This window comes from Ursus americanus, chromosome 9 (assembly GCF_024610735.1).
Source record: "Ursus americanus isolate L20-20 chromosome 9, mUrsAme1.1.p, whole genome shotgun sequence".
In the NCBI taxonomy this organism is placed as follows: domain Eukaryota; kingdom Metazoa; phylum Chordata; class Mammalia; order Carnivora; family Ursidae; genus Ursus; species Ursus americanus.
The window spans coordinates 20,178,895-20,205,131 of record NC_142135.1 but is presented as its reverse complement, the minus strand read 5'-3'; the positions used below and the strand labels follow the sequence as shown (position 1 = coordinate 20,205,131).

Genomic DNA, 26,237 nt, shown 5'->3' with positions numbered 1-26,237 from the left:
AACAGACCAACACCATTTCTAAGTCCTAAGAGTCACAACACATTGATAAGATGATGATCAGGATTATGGTATATTCAATAATATCTTCTGAAAGTCAGCCTGGCTACTCATTAAAGATCCCACAATGGATGAGTAAGCCCATTGAGAAGGAACCAGAGAGATTCTGGGTTGGTGGGTATGTAGTCAAGGGCATGGTTCTATGGAAAAATATGAAACCTAAAACCTGTTCCCAAGGAAAAAAATAGCCAAAGAGAAAGCCCTAACTTAAAATATGGAAGGGGATTGATTGACACAAAGGAAAGATACTCAGGTTACGGTGGAGTGAAAGAAATTTAGCCTAGCTGAGATCAATGTATTTCAACGCAAATTAGATAAAAGGAAGGTTTGCAGTGGCTTGTACTACAAAGAAAAGGTAGCCTTCACTTGGCAAAAATACAAGAAGATAGGTATTTGAAAGGTACAAGTAGTGGGCACAGGTTTGGGGTTGGAAATTGCATTTATCTTAACTGTAGTCAAGAGACACAGGGGAGGTTTCAGGCAAATAACAACAAACTCTGTAAAGACAATCCTTCAGTAAGAGAAGAGGACAGAAACAGGGAAGATGAGGCTAGAGGTTTCCAGGCTGAAGGGCATTCCTCATCCCTGGCAGGGAGAAATTAAAGAAGAAAATTGTGTGGTTGAAGGACCTGGTGATTTGTATACCTAACTGAAAGATTTCACATAGGTCAAGATTTTTAGATTCTAAAAAATGAGAAGGTCTGGCCAATCGTTACACAAATTTCTGCAGAGCCGCAAGAATGTGCCACGGAGTAGGCAGCTGCCCTCTAGAGAAAGTATGCCTTCACCAGTTCATCGAATGTCGCATCCCTCACCTGCTTTATTCACACTTCTGCCTTAGCTGCTTGGCCTCTTTCGACACTGGAGTTGGTGCAGAACCACTGATTTAAGGATTTAAGAACTTCGAACAGGTGGTGGTTAATATAGGAACACCTGATCCTGGGTAAACTCCCCTGGTGCTGTGATCCCCAGGAAAGACCATTCTTGACTGAGTAGGTTTGAAATCTAGTTGCAAAGTGCTTCAGTTGACCCTGACTTTGACATACACATCTGCACACACAATAGTAATGTCACTAGACTTGCTGAGTGGCCGTTACTCTTCTACATCCTTTTAATGAACTGCTTTATAGAGTTTGTTTCACATCCTTTTGCAAGCCAGTAAGAGACTTGCTTTGAGTGGGAGAACGAGCTTCCTTCCTTGATCAAATGTGAGGTCACGTTCTTTACCAATGTTAGCAGTAGTCGAATATATCAATTGTTTTTGCTTTGTCAGTGACAACTAGGGAAAAAACCATGCGACCACAGTAGGTTTGATTCAAAGCCATGCTGAGGTCACTTTCTCTAGTCCCCCTCAGTCTCATCTCTCAACTCAGTATTTTCTTTTGCCCTTCTCTTTTTTCATAATCAGGTGTGGGTTTGAGAGACATGTGATATAGTGAGATAGGTGTTGTGCATAAGCCAGAATCGCAGACAATCCTACTTCCTATCACCGTATTTTAAAATCATTTTGTAGTAACAGGATTGTTTTTCCTGCTTCTGTTTGCATTGGGGCAATTTTAAAATAAGCTCACACTTCAGAACATACCTGAGTTTAGGGAGGGCACATAACAACTTCGCTCCCTTCTCCTCTGCCTGGTAGATGTAGTCACACTGAACCCCCCATTCAGCCTCAGAGCCCCTGAACAGGGCACTTCAGCAATGATCAGAGGGAGCCCCCCCCCACCACCAGCTCCACATAAAGCTGCTTGTCTTTTCTGATGGAGGGTGATGCAGTCAGGGAGTGGCAGGAACTCTAGGTGGGGTCATTTATTGAATACACCATGTGTCACGCTCTTGCTGGGCATCTCACCCAGATTCTCCCTTAATCCCTTCCCATTATCATTTTTATTTTAGAGATTACACACTGGTTGCTAAGCCAAGCTGAATGGCTGGAGTCTGGGGGCAGGGAAAAAGATTTATCTCATTCCTCATAGGCATTAACAGAAAATCATTGAACTGCAGAGAGCTCCAAAGCCCCCCTCCCTGCTCCCGCCTTTAACCTCCTCACTGGGCGTAGGGAACTCCTCTCCATTCCAGCTGCGGTGGCACAGTGCAGTTTTGTCATTTATTTCAGCTGACTCTGAGTCAGACACTGAGATCAGACCCTGTCTCCCCAGTGTCCACCGAGGTGCCTGACACACAGCAGGTCTTCAGTTGACATCTGTTCCATGGCTTGAGTGAAGTGATGCTTCTCCTCTTTTCATGGCGAGGGGATGTTTGCCGAGAGTCACCCTCTCTCTCTTTCCAATGCGGTGGACTCCTCTCCTGAAAAAAATGTTTATAAATTTTCTGTTCCTAAAAGCAATGTATGCTCATTGTGGAATTATTGAACAGGAAGGAAAGACTGAAATCATGAAAGAATCAAATAAAAAAGAAGGAAACTAAGAAATTTAGCTTGCTATTAAAAAATAACCAAGCATTCCTATAGGCACATTCATGGAAGATATCCATGATATATTTTTGAGTGGTAAAAAGCAAGTTTTAGAACTAAATATGCTCTGAATGTGACTCTAATGTGACTCCATTTTCCTAAAATACAGTAAATACAAATTTGGCTAGGAAACTTCTGAAGGGCACACATCAGTACATTCTTAGGTTGAGTTAGTCTGTGATGAAGAGTGAAGTGTATCAGAGGACTTTCCCTGTTGCTTTATATGCTCCTAGATTGTTTTAATTTTAACTATCACATTCTACTTCTATAGTTACAATTTTATTTTATTTATTATTTAGTTATTTATTTATTTTGAGAGAGGAAGAGATGGGGGGAGGGCAGAGGGAGAGAGAATTTTTTTTTTAAACATTTATTTATTTATTTATTTATTTGAAAGAGAGAGAGAGAGAAAGAGAGCACACCGGGACAGAGGGGCAGAGGGAGAAGGAGAGAGATTCTTAGCAGACTCTGTGCAGAGCATGGAGCCCGACGTGGAGGTGGGATTCATGGCCCTGAGATGATGACCTGAGCCAAAACCAAGAGTCAGACGGTTAACTGACTGAGCCACCCAGGCACCCCACAAATTTTTTTTTAATTGTAATTTTATAGTTAAACAAAGCAACATAAATCTCTTGTATCAGAGATAACCCATTTTAACATTTTGTTGTCATTTCTTCTGGTCCTTTTTTAAAAATTTGGATCGCACTGTAGAAATATTATTGTTTCAACTTTTTTCACTTACAGTATCTGGAGTTCTTTCACATGCCATTAAATATTCCTTAAAAGCAGTATTTTAAATTATTTAGTGTTTCATTACTTGAGTTTTTCATAATTTAACTATTCTTCAGGTATAGAACATTGAGACTGTTCCCAAGTTTTCTCAATAATAAAAAGTGTCTCCATCAGTATCCCTGGGACAGACTTTTTTGTTTGCGTCTCTGTTTCATTAAGTTAGAGTTCTGAAAGTGGACTTAATAGGTCAACAAACACGAGAACTGTTGATAGGTATTGGTGTAGACCTTGGTGGCTGGGCATACCAAGCTTAATGGCCCAGATACTGTGTCCTAGTAGTATAGGGAAGGACAGAGTTTTCTTCAAATCTCTTAGGGTTCCTGGCTGGATCTGAAAATTAAACTGACAAAGACAGATCAACAGGAGAAAAGCATATAAATTTTATTAAAATTTTAAATGTAAATGAGAGCCTTGACAAGAGGATGAAGACCCAAAGAAATGATCAAAGTAGGGAGCTTTTATACCTTTTAGGCAATAAATGTGTGAGGAATTGACAAAACAAAGGGGTTTGGGTTAGGCACACATTTGACCTGTGCACAGTACAGGGGTCAGGGGTGCCAAACCCCTGTGCACTTGAAAAGCCATGTATAACTTTTGATTCCCCCAAAACTTAACTACTAATAGCCTATGGTTGGCCAGAAGCCTTAATGATAACAAAACAGTTGATTAACATATTTTGTATGCTACATTTATTATATACTGTATCCTTACAATAAAGTAAACTAGAGAAAAGAAAATGTTATTAAGACTACCATAAGGAAGAAAAAACACGTTTATAGTACCGTGCTGTAGAACGTCCACATGTAAGCGGACCTATGTAGTTAAAACTCACCTTGTTCAAGGGACAACCATAGTAAATGGTGAAGAAGTAACTAAAAAGATAAGGGTCTGTTTAACAAGGTTTGTTTATACAGATTTCTTGGCCCCTGAATTCTCTGTCTTTGGTGGTAACAGTGTCTTCCCTTCTCCTGTTATAGGGAGGGCACCTTTCACATGGGAGATGTATCTCCTGCTTTCAAGAGGACAAAGGAGGGTCAGGGTGTCCTTCTTGCACCAGCTGTTTTTTTTTTTTTTTAATGCCTTTAATTCAAAATAATCAATATGCCAAAGTGGCATATTTTGGGGTTACATATTCTGCTACCCTTCAGTAGACATGTGAGATGGTGTGCCTGCAGGCTGGCTCTCATTATATACTTCCCATAGGGTGGGGCATGCGTGAGGTCCAACCACTGCTACATGATCTGGCCCCAAGCAACAATACCACGCTTGTGGTGAAAGGAAAGTTCACATCAGGAACCCAGAAGTCTGTGCTTAATGGCAGCGTGGTCATGATGCTGGAGGTACAAAGACAGAAAGTTTCACCTTTGGTCTTACCATGACCAGGCGGGGCCCATTTTCCCCAATCTCCCAACTAGTCTTACTTTCCTCCACATTTACTTGTCATTACCTCTTTTTCAAAATCTTCATCAGCATGGAGTTTGTCATTTAAAGAAACAACTTTGCCATCTGGTGAGAATAGTATTTGTTATTTCGATACTTTTCGAAGTATATATGCAATGGATGTTTTGTTCATATGCTTATTGACAATTCGTATTTCTCAGAGTTGACTCTTTAAGTCCTCTGTCTATTTTTTTCACTGGAGGTTTCTCTTATTGAGGTGTAAGAACTAATTATATATCATAAATACTAATCTTTTGTGTATCTTAAGCATTGCAAGTATTTTCTGTTAGTTATCCATGATTTTATTTACAATGTTTCATAGATATTTATGTGACAAATTCTATTAAAATGCTTCTTTGTACTTTCTGCTTTTATGCTTATAAACTCTTTCTCTACCACTATTCCCTACATGATCTATTTTCTCTGGGTCTTGCTTATTTTTTACATTTCATTCTTTAATTCCACTTGGATTTCATTTTGATGCATGTGTGAGATGAGTATCTAACCTGACGTATCTTCTCCCAAATGATCCATCTTCTAACTTCCAGACCTCTACCCTATTGCCCAGGAAGCTAGATCACAGGTGTAGATAAGTCATTCAAAAGAGGGAAACAATCCAAGAAGACCACCTTTCCTAGTGCCCACCCTGCAAGAGAAGGGGTGCCCACCTCGGTTTTGTCCTTCAGAGAGTCACTTAATATACCATTCAGTTTTCTAAAAAGAAAGTTTTTCAGGTTGCCCTGAGTCCTCATTAATTCTAAACCAAAAGTAGTGGTACTTATCTCCTTTATGCTATTGAGTATTATTTTTCCTAGTGTAAGATATGATTTTTTTCCCTTTTGTTTTAAATCCCGTAGTCACCCATGATACTCTTTTCAAAAGAGTTGGATAAAATTGACTTCTACCTTCCCCTCTGCCCTCGAATAGAAGCCATGCTTTCATGATAAATTGCACAGAAAAAAAAAAAAAAAAGAAAGGAAAGGAAAAGAAAAAGGCAGCGGGAGAGTTGCTTGTACCAAAATGAGAGTGGCTTCCGGCTCTGCTTCAGTAACTTTGTTCCACATTTCTTTCTGAACTCTCAGACAAAAGTGATAATGAGAGTTTAATCTCTACACTTGTGCCCTCAGCTGTTTATTTTCCTTAGACTATTTGAATTCCTACGGGGCCTCAATTTCAGCCACTAGAAACAGGACTTTCATGGTAGTTCTTCCCCTGGGGTGGAAATAATCAGAGGGTAAAAATCGAAGGTTTACCGTGTTTTCCAGCTGTGATCCAATGTATTTTCACCATTTTGAAAAGACTGAGGGTCCAAGGCAAGCTTAATGGGAGTGAGATGAAAGATAGAAAGAAGGTATTCTTCAATTTACGGGAACTCAGCTATCCTTGTGGCATGATATTCAGTATCCTTGTGGATGCTGCTACTCTGATCTTGCTCTGCTCTGGGCTTTCCTCTCTCTTCCATTCTAGAGGCTTGGCATGAGCATCGTGGTATCTGCTGTCAGACGTTAACAAAGTCATGTGTATGTTGCCCAGGTGTGTGAACCCATAAGAACTAAGGATTCTTTCAGTGGAATCCTTCCTTGAAGTAGTTAAAGAGTAGTGTGGTCAGAAGGAGTGGTAAGGCCCAACAATAGTGCTTTTCTAAGTTTTTTTTTTAAGCATTAAAATCATTTTTCCAAAGTCTTACGAAAATAGCACTCTTAATTACATGATGCTTAGGATACAGATAATGTCATATTTACATATTTGTTTAAACCAAATCAGATCTTTCTCCCAGGCTCTTCTTGCCAATATTGATAGAAATCTACCCTTTTTCCTGCTTTCTCTGGCTCTCTTGTGTTTGATAAGGCTCTGGGACTAATATGGCCCCAGTCATCCCTCCACAGTGGTTAATGCTGCCCTGGATCCCCACCATGATCTCATCATCCCCACATGGCACCATGATCCATCAGGGGAGGATGGTTTCTACCCACTTCACTTCCTTTTTTTTCCATCTCAACCACAAAGCATCTTTGCTGAGGTTTCTGAGGCCATGTGCTTCACACCAAGTCTTGATAAGCACCCACATTGCCAGCCCCTGATGAGGACTGGGTTGCCTCAGAGGGACTGTGCTTTGAGAAGCACTTCTACCTTCTTTATTGTATTCAAGTCCAGTAGATTCAATATCTTGCAGGAGCCTGGGAGCTTCACTTATCAATCTCCAAGACATAAAGCTTCCATCTCTCTCCTTGGTGATTCCACGTAGTTTCAGCATTGCCTAGAATTTTGAACTGCGGATGTCTCTGCAGGAGGTATCATTAGGACAATCTCCTGTTCTTGGATCTTGTTTGGGGGCATGGAGAAAGGGATAGTAAAAGGCCCTTCCCCACCTGTACCCCCAACAATCTGGAGGATTAGGGAGTATAGACCTAGCAAATAGGGCCTGGCCACTCTCCTAAGATATGTGACTAATAAATTTTTGGTTCCTTTATAATAGATTAGCTGAGAAAAAAACACAGCCTAATTTAGTTTTGAAATAGGTAATACTATTATATTAAATTTTCGGCAAATTACCATGCTCAACTATTACAACATGTGGACTGTCAATGTGCAAAACAGACATAATTGTAGATGCTTTGGTGTAAGTGGGATTTGGCTTGAAGCCCTTCCCACTCAGCATCCTCCCAATGTCTCGAGTGTTCCTGAGCTACCTTGAGGAGCCGCGGAAGGTCCATGATCTCAATTTAAAAACCATTACTGTGATTTGAGGATAACCTCTCTTTAAATCCACACACACCTGTTATGACATTTTCACCTCAGGGTGTAAGAATGGCTGAAAAGGGACAGATCCAACCCCAGGCTAGCCACCTTGGGTGCCCTTTGTAATGTGGAACTCTGGGACATTCTAGAGAATGGAAAGATGTGTCTGCCTAGGACATGTAGCCTCTATGTGCCTCGGGAAGATGAGGAGAATCAGAAATTAGCTCTGGTAACGTCTCCCACATGGCGGTTCTGCTGTGTGAATGTACTATCATTAATTTAACTAATCCTCTCTTGACAGATGTTTAGGTAGTTACCATTGTTTCTCTATTATAAATAATGCCATGATGAATGGATTTGCATATGCATCATGTAGTCAGATTGATTAATTCAGTATAAATTCCTAGAGGAGGAATCACTGAGTCAATGATGGAAACATCTAAAATATTTAATCATAAATGCTAGATACCACCTATCCTTACCTTTCTAAGTTCAACTATGTAACATAGGGGCTTAAAGCCCAGAAAGCATATTTCCCAGATTCTCTTGGCTTAGGGCTTTGTCTAGAATCTACCAATGAGAGACATTCACATGAAGGAGAAGCCATTCTCTAAACCAGCAGTGGAGTTTTGCCTATGACTTTCAGACACCCTAAGGGAAGTCGTCAGTCTCAAGGTATCTTCCTGAGAACTACCTATTTCTGTGTTTCAGGGAACTGGGATTATCAGTGGTGACTCCTTTATGGTCCTATACTTCTGGTTTCCTGAAAAGAGCCTTTCTGATCTACACTGCCACAGAATCCTAGGTGTGGTCTAAGCCTCAGTACAGGTGCCTTCTCTTCCAATTGCACCCAGAGGAATGCGGCACCTATTGTGAAATTGCTTTTCAGGAAGTGTGTACCAAACTTCCAGCATCAGCAGTACATCAGAGTGGCATGTCTGCACACTCATGCACTAGCAACTGTCAGTATTTTTCAACGTTGGCAAAGTCATAGGCAACACAAAAAATTAATGGTGGTTTATACTCACATTTCTTGAGTTGAAAATATTATATCTTATTGGCCATTGTTTCTTCCTTTGTGAGTTGTGTGTTATCTTTGGTTGTTCTGCCTCTTCTTTTAATTAACAAACTTTCTTAAAAGCTCTCCTCTTTAACATAATACTTCTATTTGTCACTGCTTTTTTATTTTTACTTCAAGGAGGAATCATTTGTTTCATTATATTAGATTCAGAGAAGAAAGATCATATGCATGTGAGCAAATTACTAAATCTCCAAGTTGGAGAGTTGGCTCGACCTTTCCATCAAAACAAATGGGAGGGCAGGGCGCCTGGGTGGTTCAGTTGGTTAAGCGCCCAACTCTTGCTTTTGGCTCAACTCATGATCCCAGGGTTGTGAGATCGAGCTCTGCATCAGGCTCTACACTGGGTATGGAGCATGTTTAAAATTCTCTCTCTCCCTCTGCCCTTCCCTTCCCTCTCTCTAAAAACAAAAAAACAATGACAAAAACCCCCAAACAAACAAATTTAAAAAAAGACAAAGCGGGGGAACAGAACAACCTGTCAGGGTGGTTCCTTCTTCTGCACCCAGGAAGATAAGCACTATTAAATGTTAAGAGTGTGTTAGAATTGGAGGTATTTTGCATAAAAGTAACTTTTAGAACTTTCTAAGGAATTTGGTTGTCATTTCCCCTTTCTTATCTCCTTTCGCCAACTGCCCTCTTTTGGTCCAGGACTGTGGCACATCACAACCTTGGGAAGGAAAAAAGGAGGGAAAGCCCTGCAGATGAAAGGAGTTAGGGGTGTAGGTTTACACTATACTGCTTCTGAAATACCGAAAGAAAGATGACCATCAGAAAGGGTTATATTTTTCTTTAGATCCTGAGGTGGAGAACAAGCAGCATAATCAAGGTAGACTTTAAGCAAAGGAATTGAGGCGAAACACCAGCTAACTATGGCCAAATGGTCATGATTTGATGAGAATGAAAAACTGGAAGGGACAATACACAGGTTGAGAGAGGTGTCGACCTAGGAATGGAAATGAGGATGCATCTTGTATGATCCATCTGTTTGATTGGGAATGACAGATTCTGAGACAAACACACACTTAATAAGGAGTGGTGTGAGGGGCCCCTGGGGGCTCAGTCGTTTAAGCATCTGCCTTTGGCTCAGTCACGATTCCAGGGTCCTGGGATCGAGCTCCACGTTGAGCTCCCTGCTCAGTGGGGAGCCTGCTTCTCCCTCTTCCTCTGCTGCTCCCCCTGCTTGTGCTTTCTCTCTCTGTGTGTCAAATAAATAAAAATAAAATCTTAAAAAAAAAAAAGAAAAAGAAAAGAAAGATGGTGTGATCACTTACGGTGATGACCAAGGTTTTAGAAGGTGAGGGCGGTAAAAATGATGCCACAAACTTGCCATTATCAGGTTTAAGATGTGGCTTCTTATAGGAGCAAGGAAAGGACCTTTTCTGAGATGAGATGGAATAATGATATATTGTCTTAGGGTGGAACACGACTTTGTTTTTTTTGTTTTGTTTTGTTTTTGTTTTCAAAGATTTTATTTATTTATTTGAGAGAGAGAAACACAGCCAGCGAGAGAGGGAGCACAAGCAGGGGGAGTGGGAAAGGAAGAAGCAGGCTCCCAGTGGAGGAGCTCGATGCGGGGCTCGATCCCAGGAGTCTGGGACCACACCCTGAGCTGAAGGCAAACACTTAACGACTGAGCCACCCAGGCGCCCCCAGAACTTGGCTTTGTAATGCAGGCTCTTCTCACCCTAAATTCCCAACATCTGTCTGGTTGGCAAACAGTAGTTGAAGATGGGAATAAAATTGTTTTAACTTATCTGACATAGAAACTTACTTGGTAGCATTATTTTCAATTATATGAAGTCCATAGGCTGATGTCCTGTGAGTTCACACACACAGAAGCAAAAACACAAGCTCTTCTTGAAGGAGACTTGCTTATTGCTGAAAGATATTGGTGAGTAACGGCTGTAAGTTGCATGGTTCATAAATTACTCTCTGTTTGTAGACAACAGCCTTGGGAAGTTGCATTCATTCTTTCACCTCACTCCTGCACTGTTTATTATTTCTAGATATCTCAATAAAGAGTAACTAACATATTAATTTTTTAAATTAATTTTACATATAATTTTAGTTACTACTATGTGTAAAGAACTGTTGTTTGGTATGTCTGTAAAGCTGTAAGACTTGGTTTACACGTATGAGGAGCTTGCACTCTTGTTGGGGAATCAAGGTTACACAAAATGGAAACCCAAATGATATAAGCAACAATATAAAAAAGTTGCCCTTTAGGTAACTCTCCTGTGGGACTTGGGTGCTCAGGAAATTCTTCACATTGGAGAGATAAATGAAACATGAGTAAGAATGCAATACAGAGAAATAAGGAAAATAAGTTTTGGTTTGAATAGGGGTGGGAAGAGGTGTAACAACTTAAGAATGAGCACATTACAAACCTGCCTCACTAGAGGGGAAGGTTTTATGTTGGGAAATAGTGGAAGAGTTGGAAAGACTCATCTGGTACCTTCCAGTTCTTTTTGGATGCATCCTGGGCTAAGTAGAGTACACAGCTCTGTCGAACTTCCAGCCTTTTCTGATGCCCTTAGGCTAACTTTGGGGATCTTATGTCTGTCCACTGAGGCACATTCTTAATGGCTGTTCTGATGGCGGCTCCATTTGGGATTTCCCCAAATCAGCATTTTTCAACCTGTTTTAAAGTATGCTATTACTTTAGAGATAAGCCATATTTTTCTCTTTAATACTCATTATAAATAGGTCAGAAAGAAAATACTGATATATACACACCAGTATATACACACGTGCAGTTTTCATTTTGATGTAACAGTGTGTATTCATACACAGAACGTCAGAGAGTTGAGACAAGACCATCTGATGCGTGAATGCATGATGTTCCATTTTCTTATGGATTGCATTTGCCAATTTGAGAGTTGTGTTGATGAATGTTGTCTGTCTAGTAGTCACTGGACTGGTAGGTATCTTGTCTTAGAATGTAAATACACACTTGTGATAGTTGTTGCTTATTAACTATTAAACATTTACACTGTACAAACTTGTTCCATGCATCTGTTGCTAATAGGTGATTTTATATGAAAGTAAGAATATAATCATTCTCAAACTGTTTTAAATTGGACTAGCGAAACGGCAGAATGCTTCGAAGTGAGCATAGAAATTAGTATCTTCAATTTCTTTAAAAAAAAAAAAAAAAAGGAACTGGACTTCCTGAGTCCAGGTTAGCCATTTTGGAGCATTCTTCTTCAAGAATACTAGCATGTGGGGCGCCTGGGTGGCACAGCGGTTAAGCGTTTGCCTTCGGCTCAGGGTGTGATCCCGGCGTTGTGGGATCGAGGCCCACGTCAGGCTCCTCCGCTATGAGCCTGCTTCTTCCCCTCCCACTCCCCCTGCTTGTGTTCCCTTTCTCGCTGGCTGTCTCTGTCGAATAAATGAATAAAAAATCTTTAAGAAAAAAAAAAGAATACTAGCATGTTTTAGAACATACTATTCTTCCCTTTAGAATTCTCCGGCACAGAATAAACTTTTCATTCTGTGTGTCAGTAAAAGTAAAATATAGGAATAGACTTGGTGCTACTCCTGATACCAGAATCTGACCTATGAGAAGTTGTCCTCATTTTTAAAAAGTATATCATCTGTAGTGGGTTAAATTGTGCCCCCCTCTACATAAACCTGGAATCTGTGAATTGAACTCAGTTGAAAAAGTATCTTAACTAGGGTGTCTAGATGGCTCAGTCAGTTCAGCATCCAACTCTTGATTTTTGGCTTAAATCATGATCTCCCCATTATGAAATTGAGCCCACCTCCCACTCCCCACTCAGGTGTGAAGTCTGCTTAAGATTATCTCCCTCTCCCTCTGCCCCTCCCTGCCTTCTCACATGCATGCACACTCTCTTAAAAAAAAAAAAAAACTTAAAAATTCCATTTATTTATTTATTTTGAGAGGGAGAGAGCACACCTACATGAGCAGGGGGTGGGGCAGAGGCAAAGGGAGAGAGAGAATCTGAAGCAGACTCCACACTGAGCACAGAGCTGGAGGTGGGGCTCAATCTCAAAATGGGGAGATCATGATCTAAGCCAAAACCAAGAGTCGGAGGCTTAACCAACTGAGCCACCCAGGCGCTGCCCTCCTCCAAAAAAAATCTTAAAAAAAGAAAGAAAAATTATCTTAAGGAGTGTGGCAGACCCAGCGCTCTGTAAAGTGTCGGCCATGTTATGTTGCTGAGGTTGAGGATTGACTTAGGTTCTGAGAGACTCCATATTTCCTGGGATTAGAGCATATATTTATTGACCTGGCTATTGTTTGTCTCCTGACCTAGAATATGGGTTTCAGGAAGAGAGGGACTTCATCTGTTGCATTCCCAGCCCCTGGAGCTGCATCTGGCACATAGTAGGCATTCAGGAAATATTTGTGAAGGAAGGAAGGAAGGAAGGAAGGAAGGAAGGAAGGAAGGAAGGAAGGAAAGAAAGAAGGAAGGAAGGAAGGAAGGAAAGAAGGAAGGAAGGGAGGGAGAGCAGGCTAATATGATGAAACAATGAAATCCCAGGATACTGGTTGCATAGTTGCATACTTGGTACCATAGTTGCATTGCATCTCCTGGTGACTTATTCTTAAGGCATATCATAATTAGCATTTACGGTTTGCAAAGCATTTTCAAAAGTCCAAGTATCATATTGCTCAAAACAACCTCCATTTTTATAGCCAAGGAAATTGAGATTCAGTGAGGCCAAGAGACTTAGTAGCTAAGGGCACACAACTTGTTAATGACAGAGCTGGAATTCAACCTTTGGTTTCCAGATTTCAAATCCAGGGCTTTAAAGGCAATAACCACCACAACAGCAAACAACAAAAAGCCTCTACAGTGATAATCTCTCTCGAAGGGAAGAATTTCCTACATTGTGCATGCATATGGAGGTTAGGGGTGGCTTTTCATGTGACAGTGGTCTGCTTGTCACTAAGTCCAACCATATAGGGCATCAGTCATTTATTTCTTCAGGGCTCTAATGATCAGCCAAAAATGTTGTCACTTGCTGGGGTTGATGATGTCACTGCATCTTCCATGAGCATATTTACATCCTGAAGCACCGTGGCACTGTCTTGCTCATGGACTACAGCAGCAATAACATGAATGGTGACAACAGCTAACATCCATTGACCACCTGCCATGGCACGCACTTTACATCCATTACTTCTAATCCTTACAACCACCCTGACATATTACTTTCTGCATCTTATAAGTGAGAAAGAAAGAGCTGGAGAGAGAAGATAATTTTTCCCAAGTCACAGTAACAAAGCAACGTTGCTAATATTTTAATCTTAGGCTGACTCTAAGGCCAGAGTTCCAACCATCATGTTAAAGTTTCAGTCCTTTAGAAATGGACTTAGTGCTGGTCACTGCAGATGCTTGTACAATATAAATATTCATACCAATAATTCCTAATAAACTACAACTTTATAGTCAATGGTAAAATTTTTCACAGTACATAGTGGACATGTATACTTCAAATTTCATGAGTATTTCTTTTTTTTAAGATTTATTTATTTATTTTAGAGAGAGAATGCATGTGCACGCAAGCTGGGGGAGGGACAGAGGGAGAGCATCTTCAAAGCAGACTCCCCACTGAGTGCGGAGTCCAACACGAGGCTCGATCTCACGACCCATGAGATCATGACCCATGAGATCATGAGCTGAGCTGAAACCAAGAGTTGGTCACTCAACCAACTGAGCCACCCGGGCCACCCCTTCATGAGTATTTCTTAAAGTTCTTCTTGTCTTTAAAATTTGAGGAGTTGGGCTGCAAAAAGGCAGAGCATATGTCATTTTCTAAATTAAAATTCTCCTTTTTTTTCCCCAATTGCAAAGAAAGGTGAAATCTTGCTGAATATAAGTAGGTTGCAGAGAATGAATATATCTTGGCCTAAAATACATCATGGTTCAATAAAACTCATCCTGAGAAATGTTTTAATTTTTACTCTTGCTCATACTGTGGCTGTTCAAATCAGATAGGGCACTTAAGCCATTTATAATTAGATCTTCAGTCCTGTTACTTGGCAAACTTAGATGAGGCAGTGAAAAATAGGCTTTCCTTTGTGATGTAACAGTCGCTGTGTAAATGGGGAAGAGGAGCCTGGTTAAACAGAATCTGAGAGCATCATAGAGGGGTTCAACAAAGAGGAGCTGGGGGTGCAGCAAATGCATCTTGTTTATTTGGTAGTATTTATATATTCCATTCCCAAAACAAAGCAACAAGACCTGAAGCCTGACCAGTTGCCAAATCATGTTTTCAGGGGCCATGGTCATCATCATTTTGCTCATCAAATATGCCAGTCTTGAGGAACAATGCACAGATTATGTGACTATCATATGTGAGGAAGAGCAGAATGGGTGCTTCTTCATCATCAACTCTTGGTCCTCACAACCCACGCTATCCACCTCTTTATTTTTATTGAGTGGTGTAAAATGTTCTTAATTTCAGGGAAGGAGGCATTTGAGTGAGTCAACAGAAAATCAAAATAAATTATCATGTATTACTTATGATTCTTGACCTAGACTTTCTATAATATTTTCACAGAAAAAAAAACAAAAAATAAAAAAGCCAAGCAAATTTTATACCAATTTCTTTTTTAGGCTAAATTTTATCCTGGAGCTATGAAGTACAGGGATAGTAGAAATGAGACAAGTCAATAGGGTTTCTGATATCCTGCTTTCCTTTTCGGATAATCTTGAATTTGAACTGTTTTTTGTATTGCTGTAGGTACCCTGTGCAACTGAGGTGCAAGGTATATCAAACCAAGGAGAGAAATCAAAGCAAAACCAGCTATTTGTGTTCCAACCCTAGAGACAGACTGTTAGGGCATTCTAGCCAGGACTTTCTATTTATTTCTTTAAGATCTTGGAGGTCGGCTTACTCTTCTGAAAGTGTGGCTTTAGGAAATGGGGAGCATTCAGCTATTTCCAGAAACAAAAAGACCTGTCCAGTGAAACTTTCTGCAATGATGGAAATGTTCGATATCTGTGCTGTTCCAATACAATAGCCACTAAGTACACATGCCCATCAAGTACTCGAAATGTGGCTAGTATAACTGAGGAACTGAATTTTTAATTTAATGTAATATAATTTTAATTTATTTAAGGGTAAGTGTAGAGTTATATTTGTGGCTACTGGCTACTGGTTAGTGCGGATTTAGATTTTTATCATTTTCATGAGCGCGTATGCTCTAAGACTAATAATTGGAATTCTCATCCTTAAATTAGGTGAAATGGTCAAATCCAGTTTTTGCAAATAAAGACACAGTATCATGGAGGCATATTGTTCAAAACTATAGGTCTGGTTCTTTGCAGGACTCTTAGGTCTGATACTCTGGGTTGTCTTCATTTTCATCTCTGTGGGAGGGGGAGGGTGCGTATGTAAGTGTCCGTGTGAGGGTGCTTTCTAGAATACTATGGCAGTTTCCTATTAGAAACCCTCCTAGACTGAAATTTACTTGCATTTGGGGGTTTTACTCAATATGCTACATACTTACCTGAATTTGAAATCCTTTAACACAGTGTTTATATCCTGTGACTTACGACCAGAACTTTCCACAGGAAGTAAGTAAACAACCTTCTCAAAGTTATGGTTTTTCAAATAAAACTATTGCTGTTTGGAATAAAATAGAATTTCTATGTGTAGTCATCAGGCCCAAGTATTCTCAGTTTATTCCCTTCTAGTTAAGTAGTATTTCCAAGCGCTGTTGTGTTTAGATGGGGCCATGTGACCGTTCTGGCCAGTGAATTCTGAGAAGAAGCCATGCATGCCACTGTGGGCCAGGGGGTCAGGCATTTAACTGCTGAAGCAAAACACTGCAGAGCTCTCTCTCTGCTGGCACAGCATCTAGCAGTAGGCAATATGGCGCCTGCTCTATCGACTTGGGACCCTGAATTCTAGGATGAGCAGAACCCTCCTGGCAACTTGCAATAGACATATACTATGGAAAAGAAATAAATCTTTGATTTTTCAAGTCTAAGTATGGAGCTAAAGAAAGGATTGTGAATAGAAGACAGGAGTCAAGGTAGCAACTGAAATAGGAGAAAGATGAATTATCTGAAGTTGAATTCAAGTGATCTCATGTTTGTCAACAACCTGCATGACACTGAATGAGGACATGACGGAAGCTTGGAAACCCTCCTGAATTAGGCAATTTGTAGAGCCCTGAATGAAATGCTTTCAAAACAAATATCCGTGCAGCTTTATTTGTAGAGTGAAAAAAAGGTGTTGAGTGTCCATGGTGGGACCCAACAGCTTCAGAATAAATTGTTCCCGCATAAAGGGCCCTATAGAGAGCGCCTTGAGCTGTGGCCGCATCCGTTGAAGATGTTGGATAGGCAGAGTCTTGTTTTCATGCACATTTCTTAGCTTTGAAGAGGAACCTGAGTGATGGAAAGAAGATAAACAGCTAGAGAAAGGATGTTGGCAAAAATATACACTGAATTTCATACACTTAGCATTTCTCATCCTGAAACCTAGGCTTGAGACTCGTGTAACAATTCTTACATTGGGAAATCTAATGGACTCCAGGGCATATGGTGATAACATCAGGTTCTTTTTATATTAAACCCTAATTTCATTAATATGACCTTTTAAAGGAATCACATGAATTATTATAGGAAAATTTCTAAAAGTTGTTTTGTACCACATTTGGTTCTTCAGGTCCAACATATTCTTAATGATTAATTACTATCAACAATACTAATTAATAATAATTTTATTAGTGTTAATTATTATAACACCCTTACTAATAGTGCCAATCATAACAACAACAATGGTGGTGATTTACGGTTTCTATTTTAGTGCTCTTTCTATTCTCCTGGCGCTGTAGTAAATGTTATATATATCTATATATGAATTATCTCATTTAATCCTAACAACACTCTGATTTATAATGTAAGGAAAAGGAAACCATCTCTGTGAGTTTGGGAAACTTGGTGTAGGCCCATTGGCTGGCAAGTGGTAGGGCTTCTACTTGAAGTTGAGACTAAATGAATCCAAAGACTGTGTTCTTAATGTTAGGCACTCTACCGCTTTTCTTAGGGCTGACGTTTAGAATATCAACTTTAATATGACTTGTGTCTTGGTTGTATTTAGCCAAGCCTTTTACACAGGGGCCTCACAAATGAGAAATAATTGAAAAGAAGAACTGAAGAGGTATTAATTGAAGAGGTAATTTTAAAGAAAAATTCAAATGTCTGTACTTGATTGTCAGATGAATTCGCTGATGGCCCATTATCATAAAAGGTATAATGCTTAAAGAAACCGTGAATGCCAAAATAAAAATTACGAACAGAGGTTATGCAATGATTTTTTTTTTAAATGAGAAAGAATACCGACGTCATAGTTAATTACATGTTCACACATGCAGCCTTCAAGGCGGCCTGCGTGTGTTAGATTAGGGGCAGGCCCACCTGGGAATTTCTGCAGCTTCCTATGCCTTTCTCGGTTCACATACGATGGATTAGCAGACAGGTAAACCGCTTTCTTGCATTGCCCCTGGGCAAGTTTCTTCTATCCCTTCGTGGATCTTTCATTTTACTCATTTGTAAAATGGGAGGGTCCTTGGGGATGACTCTCCGCTCATTCCAGTACTGATGTTCTCTTGTGTCTCTCCTTGATATCCTGACACCACAAAACTTCTTCTAACCAGTAGCTGGGTTCATAAATATGCCAGCCAAGAATTTTCCTGGGGTACCAAGTCGTAAGGGTGTCTGGTAGATTTAATGTGTCAGTTTGGCCAATCTGGAGCTAGAACCCCCGCCCTTCCCTTCTGCGCGTAGCTCCAGGCTGAGGTGAGTCACAAAAGACTTCTGCGCAAGATTTGGGAGGTGGAAGCAAAGCAGCAGCAATATCCCTTTCATGCCCAGGAGGTCAGTGCCCGGCATGAAGGGCTGGTACAGCTCATCAGTGTTGTCATTCACCCGTGGACAAACCTTGTTGACATCGGCCAGACTCCCTCTTTCAGTTTTTCTGACCCCTGCGTCAGTTAGTGATTTAGCCCCATGACAAAGGGCACCAGCTTCTCCTTCACCTTATTCCCATCCTCAAGGTTGGAGGCTCAGAGACGGTGAGAGTCTGATACGGATTCTTGTCCATCCTCCTTGGTTCCAGTCCATTCCTACAGGGTTTCTTTTGAGCTTGCTTTACCCACTTCATATCCCTTTCCCATTCCAGACTCCAGACCAGCTGACTTCCCTTGCCAAGAAGTCGTAGCTCAGTAGATGCTTTAACCCACAATCATCTAAGATCAAATCCCTCTAATAAATCCCTTATTATATAAATCTCCTAGTGGCTGCACTTCTCTGATCTAACGGTGACTAATACAGGTTGCTAAAACAGCTCAGGGAAGATAATTACATGGAGAAAATAGAATCTAGCAAAATTCTTGTCAGAGAAATAATGAATGTGATTGGAAGGATTTTTCTTAAGCCATTTGGGGGGGGCTGTTTAATGGGAGAACCAGGGTAACAATCTGTATTTACTAAGTTGCCTTTGAAGAAGGGGGCTATCTAGTTCAGTTCAAGGCTTTTATGTTTCTTCTGAATGAGGATGCAGCCAGGCAGGTAGGACTAGATGCTTGGAGGCAACAGAGAATGGGGACATTACTTCTGGGATATCCAGTACCCTCCTTCCTCATGCAGAGCTCAGCGCCATCTCTAAACACATATCAAAACCTATTTTCGGTTTTAATGTCAGTTTTAACATTAGCCAGTTATTCTCCCTTCTAAGAGAAAACTCTGTTACAAGCAAGTGTAATGAGATGCATGGTATGTACACACATTCATTCATTCATTTATCAAGTATTCAACGTATGCCAGGTCTGATCTAGGTCCTAGGGATACATGTCAAACAAGATAGCAAGGTCCCTGTTTGCCTGGATTTACCTTCCAATAATAGAATCAAAGTGATGATTTTTTCAAAGGAGAAAAAAAAGAACAAGGTAATTGTTGAAAATGGTAAGTGATATGAAGCAGATACAACAAGGGGAGAGTGTGATTTTGACGCGGTGGTCAGGGAAGGAGAGCTGAAATGGGAGACCTGAGTGAAAGGACGGAGCTGACCATGTGGAAATCTGGCACGCTGCAGAAGAAAAGCAAATCCAAACTTTTAAGTGGGAGCAAGTATAGAAAGTTCCAAGAGCAGAAGGAAAGCCAGAATGGCTGGAGTATAGTGAATGGGGCAAGAGAAGAAGACAAAGAGAATAAAGAGTATGTAGAAACAAAGCCATGGAAGGGCTTGTAAATCGTGGTGTGCAGTGTGGGTTTTATTCTTGGGTCACCCCTAGAGGTTTAGATTTCAGAAGAGCATTCTAGCCGCACTGCTGAGAATTGAAGAGCGGAAATAGGGTCCAGTTAGTGTGTGATTGGTGTTGCAGGCTGGACTCAGCTGGGCACTGTGGATATGGAGAAATGTCAACAGACTTGGGTTCTGAGGCAGGGCTGCCAACACCTGGAGATGGATCGGATGTGGGGAGTGAGGGCTCAGAGCTCACAAAGATGGCTCCCTGCATTTGAGGGTCAAGCCGCTAAGCCAATGTTTGGCATTTTCTAAGATGGGGAAGGCTGGGGGGGGGGGAGAAACAGACTTTGGGGATGGCTAAATCATATTTATATGAGTATAAAAATACACTATTTATTACATCATTCTAGTTTTATAAAATTTGCAATTTGTTTCTGTTCCCATGGCCTTTCCCAAAGAAATAAATATATGCTGATGAGCAGCAGACAGTGCCTTCAGTGTTGGTTGTGTTGTTTCTGTGAAGAATAAGGTCCTTTCAAGAAGTTAAGTTTTATTCCACCATCAGGGGTGTTCTCTCCGGGAAGTTCTTCCCTGTGGTTGTCTATTCACAATTGTACAAGTTTCCGTTCTTTGACATGGAAATACGTGGCAACGCCCACTGGAGTCAGCGATAGGAATTTGGCTTTCATTGCCAAATTGTGCACTTTCACAAATCCTGAAGGGCTGGAAAGAAAGAGTCAGGCCTGAGCAAAAGTGGCTGACTCTGATTTCAAGGGTGAGCTTGTGTAAACATTTCTGAAGCATGATTCTTATTCTTAAATATTGGAGAATGGCTTTTAGAATGGGGGGGGGATTCTCTCCCTCCCCCAAACGCCAGTGCTTATGTTTCACTCATTTGGGTTCTAAGAAACAAAATCTTTTCCTCTAAAGGGCTTCACGGGGGAGGACCTGATTGCCAGAGTCGATGAGGTTTGCCCTCCAGGTTTCGGGGAATGGATTCTACCATGATGAAGAGGTTAGTAGCTGATAACCCCATTTCTTCACTATATTTAGCGCTTGGAAACCTGCCATAAACGAATTTTCTACTGTTCTTCAGCTTTTACAGTGTAAAAATTTATTTTTTGGTGTTGAAGATGGGCAAGGTTTATGAAGAAACTTGTTTTTCATTTCTTCAGAGAAAGCTTTTGTTTTTCAAACAAGTGTTACCTGATTATTTTGCCTTGGAGTGCGCCGTGGTCCATATTGTAATGTCAACTCCACGCCAGCAGATGGCAGTCACATTACACTGCACCTTGGCATTAAGCAAAGTTTTAGAACACCAGGAATTTGTCCTGTTCACAGAGGGGGGGTCTCATGAACTCTGTGGACGGGTGGGAGGGGTAACTTGTATGGAGACTAATTCCAGGGAATCCACTACATAAATATATGAATTTGGCCTTGAATCTAGAGATATTTTTAATTGGAAAAAGGACACAAAACTGAGTAAAAAACAAAACAAAGCAAAAAACCAATAAACCCAGGAACAGCAACAACAACAACAAAAAACCCTCCTTAAATAAATCTGTCAAAATGAGGTATGAGGTGAACATCCCAAGGTTGTGGGCTTATTCCGGGCTTTGTTTCACTGATACATGGATCAATATAATCATGGTTGAGGAGCTGGCGTGAAAACATAATGGCTAAGAGAAAAAGGCTGGGCACAATTGCAAAAGTATTTTATTTTCAGGAGGATTAACTGAGCTCTGGGTGGCTAGACAGGGTAGGGGAAAATAGAAGAAACTCAGAAGTGAAATTAGAAATCTTAGAACTTTTCTTTCTTCCATAGACCTGATCCAAAGGAATGCTTTGTAGGAAAAATAAGGATTTTTCTCCAGCAAAAAGGGACATTACATATGTTGCTGTCATTCCAGCTTCTGTTTCGTTATGTTTTCCTGTATTTCTGCCACTGCAACTCAGCTGGGTTTGGCCTCTCTTCTTTACCACTAAAGTTAAGTGGTTGCCTTGCTTTTTGGAGAAGGTGTGCCGGCTTTCAGACAGGTGCAGGGGTTATTTGGCATTAAAAAGACATTCCTATTTCTCCACCCGCAATGTGGTTTCTGTGTCTGAGCAAAAGGCACATTTTATCTGTTGATGCTGGGTTTGGTTTTTTGAGTGCATCTCACTAGAAATGTGTGGGAACAGGGCTCTGTTTAAGGAAATTGCCGCAATCTGTTGTTAGGGAGAAGCCTTGAATCCCGTGGAAATGGACTGCACAGGTCAGGAATTTCTGCAAATGTTTCTTTTCCCCAGAAACTATTGAAACTAGGACTACTGTTTCTCACTCAACTTTTTAAGGAGATCCTGGAATACAGGGTGATAAAACTCTATCCACATCATCATGATGGAAAACTTTACAGATCTAAGCATAAACACATCGAGAGAGGCATTCGCCGCAATCTGATTCTATCGCGCTTGCTGTATCTGACGAGGGTTCGCTTATTTTCCATTCCAGTACGCGGATACTTACATGATCACGCATCTGTATTTGAGCAGGGGTTGGGTGTTCAGTCCACCTGGGGTACGCACAATCAGGGGGTGCATTACTTGTAGAGAATTTAAAGACATAATGAAACTGACAGTTTGGTCTGCTTTTAAATTATCACCATGCCCAGAAATTCTTAAGCACTTCCAGTGGGGAAAAAAAATCTTTTTCTGGTCTAATTTCTAAATATTTGCCATGCTGGCAGCTGAGTTTCAATAACATATATGTATGCTTTAAATTAGCACAGTTAATTCATCTCTTAAATAAACATTCCAGGGACACCTGGGTGGTTCAGTTGGGTTAAGAGTCTGCCTTGGGCTCAGGCCACATTCCAGGGTCATGGGATCCATCCCTGCTCGGGGCTCCCTGCAGGGAGCTCAGCCAGGAGCTTGCTTCTCCTTCTCCTACCCACTCGTGCCCTCTCTCGCTATCTCTCTCTCAAATAAATAAATAAAATCTTTTAAAAAAATTCTATATGGTAGCGAATTCAGAGAACTCCCAGCTATGCCGTAGGCCTCCAACACACTGTGGACTTGGCTACCAAGTTCATTTCCAGAAGAAGTTCATAATTGTTCAGACTCTTTCCAGCTTGCCTCTGGTGTAGTTTATATTTCCAATTCCTGTGGTATTATATATTCTTACTTTTGAATGGTACATTGGAAATAAAGATATCAGTACGTGATTTTTCTTTTCTGAATATTTTTTTCTGGTGTGTGTGCCAAAGACCTCAAAATATTTGCAAACAGCCAGGATCAGTTTAATGATGTAGTGAAAACAGCAAGCTTCAAACTTGTTTCTTGAAGACTGATGCACAAAAATAGGGGAAAGGCTATTAAATATGCAAAACGTAAGGAATTGAACATTTACATAGGAAAAGGAATCAAATTAGAAGAAAAATACCCAGAAAAATAACACAAGATACTGGTCTTACATTGTTGGAGAAATAACAAGGGAATGTTTGAATATCCTGATCATTTTCATCAAGATCTGGGACTCGTTCTAAATAAGAAGAAAAAACTTAGTTTTTACTAAATGTAACAGAAGTTTAAGATGAATTTCTGGTGAAAGTGTTTTGTGGAACTTTTTTGACTGTGAAAACATGCAGAAGGAACCAGAATTGATATGAAAGAAACAAAGACACGGACAGTATGCCGTTTCTGGAATTTATTATGAAATGAGACTTTTATGGAACTTTGCTAGGCTTACACTTAAAAGATTGTCTTAGCTGTTTGTATATCTATTCTTTCATGTGAAAGTAATGAAGGGTAGTTGGAAGAAAGGCAGGAAGAGACAAGGAGCCCCCATCCTAAAAAGGAAACCACCCTTAAAAGGATTTTACATCACCCTAGAAGGAGCCTTCTACCCTTTCCCACATGATAGATAGATGACAAAAATCTCTTTGGATGACAGGTGCATAGAGGGTTAATCTGATTAAAACAGCCTGCCAACAAGCCCATAAAAACCTCTAGATTTAAATGCCAAATCGGCAACCCTCTTGGGTCCCCTCCCTCTTTGGGAGCTTTGTACTATTACTCAATAAACTTTACTAGCGCTCAATAAACTTGGCTTTGCTGCCCACCACTCTTCCTCTCATCTACCTCTTCATTCTTCCAAGTGGCATGACCAAGAACTGCGGGCACTGAAGGAAAAGAAATTCTGTAATGAAAGAGATTTTATGACATTAAAATTAATGTAAAAGGTATTCTTCCATCAACTGTCCATCAACTAGAGAACACAGATTGACCCAAAAAAAAGTGTATATTGTCTACTGAACAGAAATATGTAAAGAAAATTAATTTTGACAAAATCATGGATAAGTTTGTAGAATGTTAAAGTTAGAAAAACTATAATTTTGTTGTTCATTACTACAATCGATCAATATGTAGGTATAAATTTTCCCCTTTAAAAAATACAGCAATGCAATTAAGTAACCTATTACCTTTTTTCCTTATGTTGTCATATTTAATTTATTTTCTATTAAAAAACTTAAGGGACATCTGAGTGGTGTAGTCAGTTAAGCACCTGACTCTTGGTTTCAGTTCAGGTTGTGATCTGGGGGTCCTGAGATCGAGCCCTGTGTTGGGTTCCAATCTCAGTGCTTGAGATTCTCTCTCCCTCTTCCTCCGCCCCTCCCCCTTGTGCACGCTCGTGCTCGTGCTCTCTCTCTCTCTCTCGAATACATAAGTATATCTTTTTTTAAAAAACTTAAGATATATAAAATTTTTATTAAATAAAAATTCATTGTTTCTATTTTCTGACTTTTTTTCATTTCCTGTGATAAGTATTACTCAATGGTTTTTTAAAAAATTTTTTTGAGAGAGAGAGAGAATGGGAGGGTGAGGGGCAGAGGGAGAGAGAGAATCTTACGTAGGCTCCACACCCAACACAGAGCCCCACTCAGACCTCAATCTCATGACCTGAGCCAAAATCAAGAATAGGGCACTTAACTGACTTAGCCACCCTGGCACCCCATCAAAATGTTAAAAATGATCCTTTGATGCCAAATATGCTAGGCCGAACAGGCTGGTCTTTCACCGAATTTATAGGTCATAGTGGGCTATGTTATAGTAACATTGAGACTGCGCAATCTCTGTGGTTTAGCGCAGTTAACATTTGCAGCTTGCTAGCACAAAGTCCAATATGGAAGTTCCTGACTGATGGCAGCCCTTGGTGGTGGAGACCCTGGGAACCACCATCTTGAGCCTGTATCAGGTTGCTACCTCTGCCAGGTTCAGAGTTGCTCTGGCTACCATTCAGCTAACAGATGGTGAAGGAGATACAGAAGATCAGAGAATGCTGAAGATGAGGCAAAATATTTTATGAACAGGCCTGGAAATAGCACATATCACTTCCATCTGCATCCAGTTGGCCAAGTCCAGCTAAGAGCAGAAAAGGCAGGGTAATAGAGTCTTCCTATGTGACAGGGAGGAGAGAACAGGACTGGTGAGCATCTAGGCAGGTCAGTCACTCCATCTGTGATCAAGTTGCTATTCCTGCACCTTTCCACCATTGCAATTGTTTACTAAATGTCGTCTTTGTGTCTCATTCCCTGTTACTAACATGCAGTAGATAGAGTAGCACTGAACGGTCAATGGTTTCAAACCAAGTAAGTGAATTGCTTTTTGTCCAATGAAACATGCTATGCAAATTTTAATATATTAAAAAGAGACAAATATAGGGACTCCGGGGTGGCTGAGTTGGTGAGGCATCTGCCTTTGGCTCAGGTCATGATCCCAGGGTCCTGGGATTGAGTTCCCCATTGGGTTCCTTGCTCATTGCGGAGCCTGCTTCTCCCTGCTTGGGCTCTCTCTCTTCCTCTCTGACAAATAAATATATAAAATCTTAAAAAAAGAGAGAGAGAGAGAGATGAATATATAGCTGTTCTCTCTGGAGTAGGAATAAACAGTCAGAAATACTATTTCAACAGTCTTGTCATTAACTTACATACGTTCCCTCCCTACCCACCCCAACCATTACTGAGATCCTCAGTCACCTTGTGTAATTCCTGGGTTGTGATTAACAGAAGTTGGAAAGCATTTTCAAGAGGCAACGTGGGACCATTGAAGCTTTTGAACTGGGAGTGTTGTTTTCAGAGATTAAAGTTTAAACTCTGGCATGTAAGCCACCACGCCCTACCCAGTGCTTTTCAACTTTATCTTATTCAACTGGACTTAATGTTCCTTAAGAGTTTTCAACTCATTTCAACCTTGTGTCCATATATTTAAGCTTTTAACATTGTTTTTAATGTTGAACTTGCTTTTATTCAAATGCCAGGCATCAGGAAAACCGTAATAGGACTCTGGCCTCAAGGGAAAGAATTCTCATAATATAAAATTAAACGAAAAAATTCTAAATAAAAGGTTGAATGTACAGTATGGTATTAATAATGTAGAAGAACCCCTTTC

General features: G+C 40.5%; 1 long non-coding RNA gene across 2 annotated transcripts in view; it reads left to right on the top strand.

The window, feature by feature from the left end:
- LOC123797764 (uncharacterized) overlaps window positions 1-26,237 on the top strand; it is a 189,897-nt gene that overhangs the window by 78,843 nt on the left and 84,817 nt on the right. For both annotated transcript variants that reach the window (XR_015725744.1, XR_006781054.2), the window contains exon 3: window positions 20,742-20,826. This is a non-coding gene — a long non-coding RNA (uncharacterized LOC123797764). The remainder of the gene's footprint in view (window positions 1-20,741; window positions 20,827-26,237) is intronic.